The following is a 10,306-nucleotide window of genomic DNA, read 5'->3' as shown; positions in this document are numbered from 1 at the left end:
CAGCAGTTTGAAATGTTGAAAATGTTCAGGGAGGAGAGGATGGAATCATCTGCACTGGCTAGGACGGTAATCGAAAAACTGAATGAAGCCCAACCGAAGTACCCCGCCTTATATATTCCTCGAGACAAGAGAATTCAGGATTTTGCGGGACACCCAGTGAAAGTGGGTGACTTAGCGGTGGAAGAGTGGGTTAAGAATACCAGATCCGCTTTGAAGATTCTTCGGGTGCCTCCTGAGGATCAGTGGGAGGTAGTCCGTGACCATTTGAAGGGCCCAGCGGTGGAAGTAATGAAAATGGTTAAGGAAACGGAAGAGCAAGACGTGGAGGACTTGTTCAAAATATTGACCACGGAATTTGGGGACAGAGTACCATTGAATGTTCGTAGGAAAGAATTTTACTCCAGAAGACAACTCCCAGGAGAGACAGTGAGATCTTTTGGATGTGACCTCAATGACAGAATGAATCGTATTCTAGCCAGGAAGCCCACTGCAATCACGGATGTTGAAGAAGTCTTAAAACAACAGCTGGTAATGGGTTTAGCAAATGAGAGCTTACACAGGGAGGTAAAGCGTAAGGATAAAGAATGTCCAGATTTGTCATTTCAACAGTTGTTGGCGTTGGCCATAGATTGGTCCGAGGAAGACGAAAAAGTGAATTATGATAGAGAAAGGGAAAAAGGGATACGAGTCCTTCCCAGGAGGGAAGAAGGCATTGTAAGAGCAACAGTAGGAGACTGTGACACTACCCTGCAGGCGATTCAACAACTAACCCAGGCTGTTGAGAAACTTGGGATAGGTATGGATCAAAGACAACAAGAATTATTTCAAGTGATTCAAGGGCAAAAAGAAGAAAGGTTTCCTTGAACATTTACGACTCACAGAACTGAAAATCCAGGATTTTGGGAAGAATCTGGCAAATATCAACGTAATGCGGGACAGATATCACGGAATATGGCCAGAAGAAGATCACCAGTAAGAAATGAACGTGGTCTGCTCATTTGCTACAGATGCAATGAACCAGGGCATATTAGTAAATATTGTAGAAGTGAAAAGGTTCCGGAAGAGTTTGACAAAAGTGAACGTTATCGAAATGGCAGAGGTAGCGAAGAACAAACACGTGCAAAAGGGAAGAAGGAACAGAGGGAAAGTAATTCGGAGGACGAGTCTCCTACTAAATGTAAAAGTAAAACGAATATACCGCTAAATCCAGCAACTCCTTCTACATCCAGAAATGAAATTAGGTCAGTGAGAGTAATCAGCCAAAGTCAAACTGACACTGGAAAATCAAATGCAATAGGACCCAGACCAGTTTCCAGAATTCTGATAGGTGGAGTGCCAGTTCGTTGTCTAATAGATACCGGGTCAGAAGTCAGCACTATCTCGGCCAGATACTTTTACCAAAATCTGGCAGAGGGTAGGCGCTTGACAGATGCCAACTGGATTAAATTGACCGCAGCAAATGGTCTGGAAATACCTGTGATAGGTTGCTTAGAAGCAGACATTGAGTTTTCCGGTCAAAAGATCCCAAAGAGATGCATCTTCGTAGTAAGGGATGAAGTATGGACAGGACATGGAGGAGAGGAAGAGATACCGGGGTTGATTGGAACTAATATATTGAAAGAACTGCCAGGTTTATTCAAAGATTTTGTCTTGATCGGTTCCAAGGCGAATTCAAAAGCTGTGTCAAGAATTCATGCAGAAATCCGGGAGTTTCACAACGTTCTCCAACAACCTGGTCGATTGGGGTTTGTTAAATTACTGGGGGCAAAAAGGCTATCAATTCCACCATTCTCAGAAACTCTGGTGCCGGGAATTTGTTACAAGCTGAGGAACATAGAGTCCTGCCCGGTTTTAATAGAATCGACCTCAGAAATGTCTGTCCCCGAAGGCATGTTGGTGGCAAAAATAGTTGCTAAGGCAAGGAAAGGAGCGCTGCCGGTAAGAATTTTAAACGCAAGTTCAAGAACTCTTAAGTTAAGACCCAGAGCAAGAGTGGCGGAAGTCTCCAGACCTGAGCAGGTGCAGTGCTTAAATCAAACAAGGTTACAATTTAAAGAAATGGGCTCTAGTTGGGTTATAGTGGCCCCTGAGAGTGAGAAGGAGACGAAAGTCAATGAGATACCCAAAGTCAATGTGGATTGGGAGCAGTTACTTCCCGCGGAAAAGGAAGCATTGGAAACTTTGCTGCTAAAGTACCAAAAGGTTTTTTCCAAACATGATCAAGATATTGGTTATACGGAAGTTTTGCAACATGAGATTGACACTGGAAGTGTCGCTCCTATAAAGCAGAGATTTCGTAGGGTCTCCCCACATATTTATAGTGAATTTAAAAAACATATTCAAGATCTTGTGGATCAGAAAATTATCCGAAGAAGTTATAGTCCTTGGGCTTCTCCTGCTGTGATTGTGAGGAAAAAAGATGGAGGCATCAGATTTTGCGTGGACTATAGGAAATTAAATCAAGTGACGATAAAGGATGCATTTCCACTTCCTAGGATTGAGGAATCTTTGGATGCTTTGGGGAAAGCTAGATACTTTTCCACATTGGATTTAACATCAGGGTATTTTCAGGTAGCCATGTCGGAAAAGGACCGGGCGAAAACAGCTGTTACTACACCATTCGGACTATATGAGTGGAATAGAATGCCATTTGGTCTGAGTAATGCGCCAGCTACCTTCTCCCGCTTGATGGAATTTGTCATGAATGAGTATATATTTGATATTTTGTTAATCTACCTAGATGACATTTTGATTTATGCCCCGACATTTCAGCAACATCTGGAGCGATTAGAGAGAGTGTTCGTGCGGCTACATGAATTTGGGCTGAAGTTAAAGCCATCAAAATGTACCTTAATGCGGGAAGAAATAAAATTTTTAGGGCACGTAGTGTCAGAACAAGGTGTCACGGTGGATGGAGACAAAACTAGTGTTCTTACAACTTGGCCAGTGCCCACATGTCCAAAAGATGTGCGAAAGTTCATAGGGTTCACAAGTTACTACAGAAGATTTATATCTGGATTTGCAAAAATCGCAAAGCCTTTACATCTTCTTATGGGCAAACCCAGTAAACGACAGTCTACTCAACATTTCCACTGGGATCTGGAATGTCAACAAGCATTCAACACCTTGAAAAAGTGTTTGACTAGTCCGCCGGTTCTAGCTTATCCAGACTTCTCCTTACCTTTCATTTTGACAACCGATGCTAGCCAGGAGGGTTTAGGGGCTATCCTGAGCCAGGAGCAAGGGGACCATGAGCGGGTAATTGCTTTTGCTAGCCGAGGACTTAAGAGAACAGAAAGAAACGATAAGAATTACAGTCCTTTTAAACTGGAGTTATTAGCATTAAAATGGGCCATCACTGAGAAGTTTCCAGAGTACCTGAGATATAAGAAATTTATTGTAAAAACAGATCACAACCCGCTCAAATATTTAAATACCGCCACTGTAGAAGCTGTGGTGCAGAGGTGGTTGGCGAAATTGGCGGAATTCGATTTTGAGGTCATTTATAAGCCTGGAAGAGCCAATGTAAATGCGGATATTCTATCACGCATGCCAGAACTCAAGAGCACAGAAGAAAATGACAAGACAGCAAATACACTAACAACTAGAAGTTTGGAAATGCATGAGAGATTCGGTTCTGGGAAGAGTAATGCTGGCATTTGTTTAATTACAGTTGATAGTAATAAAGAAATACGAGAACAGTTTGGAATGTCATGCAAAAATATAAAATATTTACAGAGACAAGATCCAATATTGTTACCAATCATAGAGACATTCCTGACAAATGGAAAACCAGATCTTTCGTTGTGGACGGAGATCGGGAAGAACTACTGGAAACAGAGATCTCGGCTTTGCATAAAGCTTGGTATGCTCTTCAGAAGAATCGAAAGTCCCAGAGATGGAACTTTAGTTCTCCAATTAGTAGTCCCTAACAACATGAGGACTGAAATACTGGAAGAGGCTCATGAACTTTCGGGGCATGTGGCGGAAGATGGCGCATTGAAAATAATAAGAAAGAAATACTTCTGGATCGGGATGAGTAAGGATATACATAATTGGATAGCTAATTGTAAAAAATGTATATTAGCAAGAAACGTCGTTCCACACAGTAAATCTGCACTTTGTCACTTTAAAGCTGCTTACCCATTGGAAGTCCTAGCGGTGGATTACACTGTATTAGAGCCAAGTGTTAGCGGCAAAGAGAATGTGTTAATAATGACAGATTTGTTTACACGATACACCATTGCTGTACCAACCAGAGATCAAACAGCTTTAACTACAGTCAAAGCACTATTGAAGCATTGGATATTTCATTACGGAGCACCTGAAAGAATCCATTCTGATCAAGGTCGGGTGTTCGAATCCCAATTAATAAAAGAACTTTGCATGATTTACGGAATGAGGAAAAGTAGAACGACCCCGTATCATCCAGAAGGAAACGGGCAATGTGAAAGATTCAACCGGACCTTGCATGAAATGTTACGCACTTTGCCACAAGCAGGGAAAAAACATTGGGAAGAATACTTACCAGAATTATGTATGGTCTATAATAATCGTGTACACCAATCCACAGGTTTTACACCGTTTTACCTGATGTATGGAAGAGATGGTAGATTGCCTGCAGATCTATATTTTCCAGAAGATGTTTCCTCAGCATCAACTTTAAAGGAATGGGTGAAGGAACACTATTATAAATTGGAGATGGCAAGAGATACAGCTTCAAAAATATCTACTAAACAGGGTTTGATCAAGAAGAAATATTATGATAAGAAAGTGCGGGAATTGTTACTGAAAGAAGGAGACAGGGTGTTGTTAAAAATACACAGCTTCAAAGATAGACATAAAATGGAAAATCTGTGGGGAAGACAGATTTACATAGTGGATAAAGTTGAATCCCTGGGAAATGCAATAAGAGTACGTTCTGAAAAAGATGGACATTTTAAAGTGGTGCATAAAAATCATTTAAAAATTTTATCAATCCCTGAAATTCATGATTTAGAGGAGGAATGTGAATCCGAAGGAAAAGAAAATGTTACAGAGACATTTGATGAAACCTGGTATTTGTTGACTGATGAAATTTGCCCACCAGTAGCACAGTTGGAAAATCTAACTGTGGAATGGAGTGAAGAAGAAGAAGACCAGGAGGTTTCTGCCAATGGATTGAGCTATGACCATTTTCTATTTGCCCCACGAAAATCTAGCAGGGAAAACAGAGGAATCCCTCCTAAATTCCTAAGAGAAAATTACTATTTGTCTTAAATGGAAAATTTCCTGAAAGCCAGAAAGGTTGAAAATGTGTTAATAATTTCTCATAAGGAGGAATCAGGATTAATAACTTAGTGATAGGAATATTACAATACGCTGTTAATATGAGAGTAACATTTGAGAATATGAGAAAAAGAAGTGTGTAGTGTTATCGTTAAAATTTGAACAGGCACTAGCTTTCGGAATGTGGCGCTTACAACTGTACTACTACGGTAATACAGTATTGAATACTTGGCAACATAGCTATTTGGATGGCCTTTGGGAGGTGGTTGTTTTGATGTTAAGGTGAAATGTCGGGACGACATTTAAAGAAGGCCGGGTGATATGTAGATGGGGTAAAGAAAATAATAAAAAAGGGTCGGTGTCCCCTTTAAGAGGGGCTTACCTGGGCCTTGGGATGGTCCACGGGGGTTTTTGGGACTCCTGGGGTGCTCCGGGGTCTGGTGGGTGCTTTAGGGGCTGGTTTGAGTGTGCCCCTCGTTTTTCAAACCCTCCGCTGGGTCTGACGGTCTTCGGGGTTGTTTTGAGTGTGCCCCATTCAGTTTTGTGACCCTCTGTGGGTCTGATGTCTTTGGGCCGATTTTGTGCCCATTCAGAGGCTCCCTCGATGCTGGCCAGCGCGCTCCGGGCTTCCCAGGGCTTGCTCCGGCGTTCCTGGGTCCCGATTCGGGACCGGAGCAAGTCCTGGGGCAGGGGAGAGGAGGAGAAGCTGAAATTCTGGCAGGCGCGATTGGTGCGCCGCCGCAGAGCCAGAGGAGAGCTGGGGAGAGAGAAAAGCCGGCTGTCTCTGGTGCGCACGCATGCGCGATTCGCCTGAGATGCCGGTAGGCCGAAAAATGGAGCCTGGGCCTCGATTTTTGGATTTTTCGGGCCTGCGATGAAGAGGAGCGTCGGAGGGTATTCGGGACCATCGGGAAGTTGGACAACCCCCAGGATGCACGTGAGGGAGGCCAGGTAAGAGGTCCTATGGCCTTGGTTTAATTTAAATTAGTTTAATTTTTGAGTTTTTTCAATGTTCTTTGTCGGGCCTTCCCTGAATTTTTTAAAATTATTATTTTTATGGTTAGGGGGTCTTGGAGAATTGTTTAAATGGATTGAATACTTTAAAATTTTTAAAGTTAATTTTAAAGGGGTTTTAGAGGTTTGTTTGTTGCGGAGCATCGTGCGCTGCTCTGGTTACGTTTTTTAAAATTCCGTCGACGGCATTTGTGAGAGCGCATGTTGCCGCCCATACTTGGAAATTTTGGTGAAATTCTATTAATTTTTTATGGGTTATTTTGGTGAAAATAGTGAGAATTGGTGCCTATTAATAGGTTTTAAAAAATAAAACATGGACTGGAGTCAGAAAAATATGACTTGGAAGGTGGTGTAATTTTTATTGAAGTGCAATGTGATTTATTCTGTATTTTGTATAAAAATTCATTTTCTCCATATACTTTAATGGCAAAAATTGATTTTAAGATGGAGATTGACATAAAATTCCAAACTGTAAAAGCTGGCTAACATTCCGAAAGCTAGCGTTTGATTGGTGCTGGCAGGTCAGATGCCCAAGCTGCGGTCCCGTTGCTAGGGAAACGGTGCTGGTGACAGGGGTAGAGGGACTGAAGGCGCAGGAGAGACAGGACCTGCATGGAACGTGCTCTGCCTGTTTGTGTAAGAGAGTGAGATTGAGGCTAAGGGAGAGAGCCTGAGTGAGAGAGAAGTTGATTAAAATAGGCAAGCTGATAATCATAGAACACCTGATTGGCATTTTGAGAAATGTGCATGCGTTAATTTGTTGAGTGGTGGTACTGAGGCTTGCCTGAGTTTGGGAATAAGCTGTAAACTGCATAATAGCTGTTGGTAGCCAGTGAATGTGACCAGTGGTAGTGGGTGTGCAGCAAACTTGGTGGGTTCTCACTGACTTGCCACTGAGCGGGGTTGTGCAATCACCTTGCACCTGTCCGCAGTATGAATTAGCGCTGATTAAAAAATTAAAGCAAGACTGTTGACTTTGAGGTGGAACCGTGTGCTTGTGAGAGCATTGGTCTGAGAAATGAATAAAGTGAATTTGATGACAGGCATTATATAACCTGTGTTCCAGCTCTTGTTTGGGGATGTGAAATGCAAGTGTGATGATACGGTGTGACCAACTTAAATCTCAAAGTGTTCCTCATTAGGTAGGAAAAAAATAATTAGACAGGTCATTTTAGGGAAGTTAATTATCTTTTGATTTCGAATGAGATGAGTGAGCCACAGTTTTAAAAAACAATAGAATCCCTACAGAATTCCTAACAAATAGGGAGATAGGGTTTTAAATCCTCTCAGTTAATTAAAGTACAGGTACCGGGGCTGTTGAGCAACGCAGAAGGAGCAACGCCGAAGCAGCACGTGCACCAACATTTCAAGAAAGACCAAAGATTCTTCTTATACAAGAAAGGTCAACTAAAAGCACAGCTAAGTACAAGCATCATTGCCCTCAGCGATTCAGAGACTCTACATTCATAGACAAATACTTACCTTGAGGTGGAGGTGTGTGTTCATATCCAAGTTAGGAAAGTTTGACTCCTTTAAAAGAAGATTGCACACAAAGAATCAATTTCTTTAGTAATATTTCACAGTATAGTAAATGTTGAGCAATAGAGAAAACAAGCAACTGTAATACTTATCTGATTAGTTTGGTCAAGGATATTGGTTAAATGAAATGTATCGATTGATTGTTAGTGTTCCTATTTCTGAAGGGTAGAAAGGGAAATTGTTTCAGATCAGGAATGCATGTATATAATTTCATTGTCTTGAAATGTGAGAAAAACATTTGCACTTTAAAATTAGCATTTTAACTCAATAGAATAACTACATCTTAATACAGCTGTTTTTTTAAATCTATTTATCGCTGGTATTTATTGAATGAAAAACATCTTTTGCAATAAATCATTATAATCTAAACAGTAGTGTGCAATATTGTTATCACTTGGTAACATTAGAACCATCATCAGGGGAAATTCATTTAACACCTTAAATTGCACCCTATATAGCATATCCAGCATTGAATTTCTCCAATTTTCCTGTAAATTCCCTATGTGGTGAGTGTTTAGCGAGGAAACTTGCACCGTGATTGAATCCTTTCCATCCAATTTTTAAAACCTCACCCATAGGGGATCTACATCATACATATTTTATGCATTTGTTTTGTTTGTCTGATCAGTTTTATAGTCTGGTCAAAATGCTACTATTTTAACCTTAATTTTACTTTGTCACTGCATATTTTGTTTATCATTATCATATATATATATTTTATATATGTTATATGTTTAATCTACTGTTGAACATATATGTTATAATGTTATGCCATTTTATTGTGTTATGATTATTATTATATATTTTTCTTATGTATTTTTAATGTTTTTATGTTTAGGCTCTTGAGGCAGGCCGATGGGCCGAAACAAGGCTATGTCGAGTTGTTTGAAAAATAAGTTGAAAAATGAGTTGACCATAGAGTTGTTGTTGTTGATCAATAAACTTTCTAGACCACACACAGCATCATCATCTCTTTGAGTCGCCTTCGCTGTTCTCTTTATGGTATATTTCTTCTGCGGGGGTTTTTTGTTCTTTTTTTTTATTTAGTTAACAGCCAGATTCAGATTCCTAACTGGAAAAGGTTAGGACAGCAAAAAGGCTGTCCTTTATCCAGTTTGGGGTCTGAATACGACTGTTAGCCAGATAGTACTTCTGAGTCGGCACTGGCTGGTATCCAAGCACTAGTAGTAAATATCCAGTTTCATTTTAACCTTGGTGGCTGGCGGTTTATTCAACCATTGACTGTACATGCTTGTAGACACGTGCATTTTATAAGGGGCATTTAATCCATGCATACAATCACATATGGTGAAAACTCCTTCATAAACTCATCCCCTGAGTATAGAATTATGTGCATTATCGTAGTCTAAGTTTATGGGTATTGGGATTCTTTACTGTGCTAATCTTCTTTTGAGGTGTATACCATGATTTCAAAAGAAAACACTTAGGGGGTCTTTTATTTGTTAAATTTGTACCCCACACTTTCCCACTCGTAGCAGGTTCAATACGGCTTACATAGTAATAGGATTACAAAGCAAAGTGTAGAGAAAGGTAAATCTTAGCAGAGTAATGGAGATGCAGAACAATGGAGGTGTGTGGATAGGTAATATTATTATTATTAATAATAGTAATATTAAGAGCTAGTTTCTGACTAGACAGAGATAATCAGAGGAAAGGTCGGGGTAAGTATAGGGAAAGTTGGAGGAGGTGTGATCTGAGTTATAGCCGTTGTTGCAGGATCAGGTGATGAATAGATGGGATAATAGGGTTAGGACGTGGCGTTTGGGTAATCTTCCTTGAATAGATGGGTTTTCAGAGATTTTCTGAAGGGTAGGTAGTCTTTGATAGAACGGATGGGTCTGGGTGGAGCGTTCCAGAGTTAACTACCTTTGAAGGAGAAGTTGGAATCAAACGAAGATTTGTATTGGAGACCTTTGCAGTTGGGATAGTACAGGTCAAGGTAATTTCGAGAGGATTCTGAAGTGTTTCTGGTGGATGGGTCGATCAAGTTGGTCATGTAGCTCGGGGAGTCTCCATGGATGATCCTGTGAATCAAAGTGTGGACCTTGAAGTTTATTATTGAAGTTTACAAAGGCACACTAGCATTTTTAGCGTGTGCTGATGCTGAGCATGCGCTAAATGCTAGAGACGCCCATAGGAATATATGGGCATCTCTAGCATTCAGTGCATGCCTATTTAACACACGTGCTAAAAACGCTAGCGCTCCTTTGTAAAAGGACCCCTCAAGGGGGTGAACAACAGTACATGATACAACACCCCATAAGAGACTAAGAACATTTACAGTCTGAAAAGAGACAGAGCAGCTGTAAAAATCAGCCTCCAGCTGGAAGAAGAAAGCAGACATGTTACAAGCACTTTATTTAGTTCACACTTTGATATACTGCCTCTTAGCGTTCAGAGACAGATGGTATATAAATGTGAGCAGTAAATAAATAAATATGATGATGAAATAGTCACAGTTTTA

This window comes from Microcaecilia unicolor, chromosome 4 (genome assembly GCF_901765095.1).
Source record: "Microcaecilia unicolor chromosome 4, aMicUni1.1, whole genome shotgun sequence".
Taxonomy (NCBI): domain Eukaryota; kingdom Metazoa; phylum Chordata; class Amphibia; order Gymnophiona; family Siphonopidae; genus Microcaecilia; species Microcaecilia unicolor.
This window is presented reverse-complemented; position numbering follows the sequence as displayed.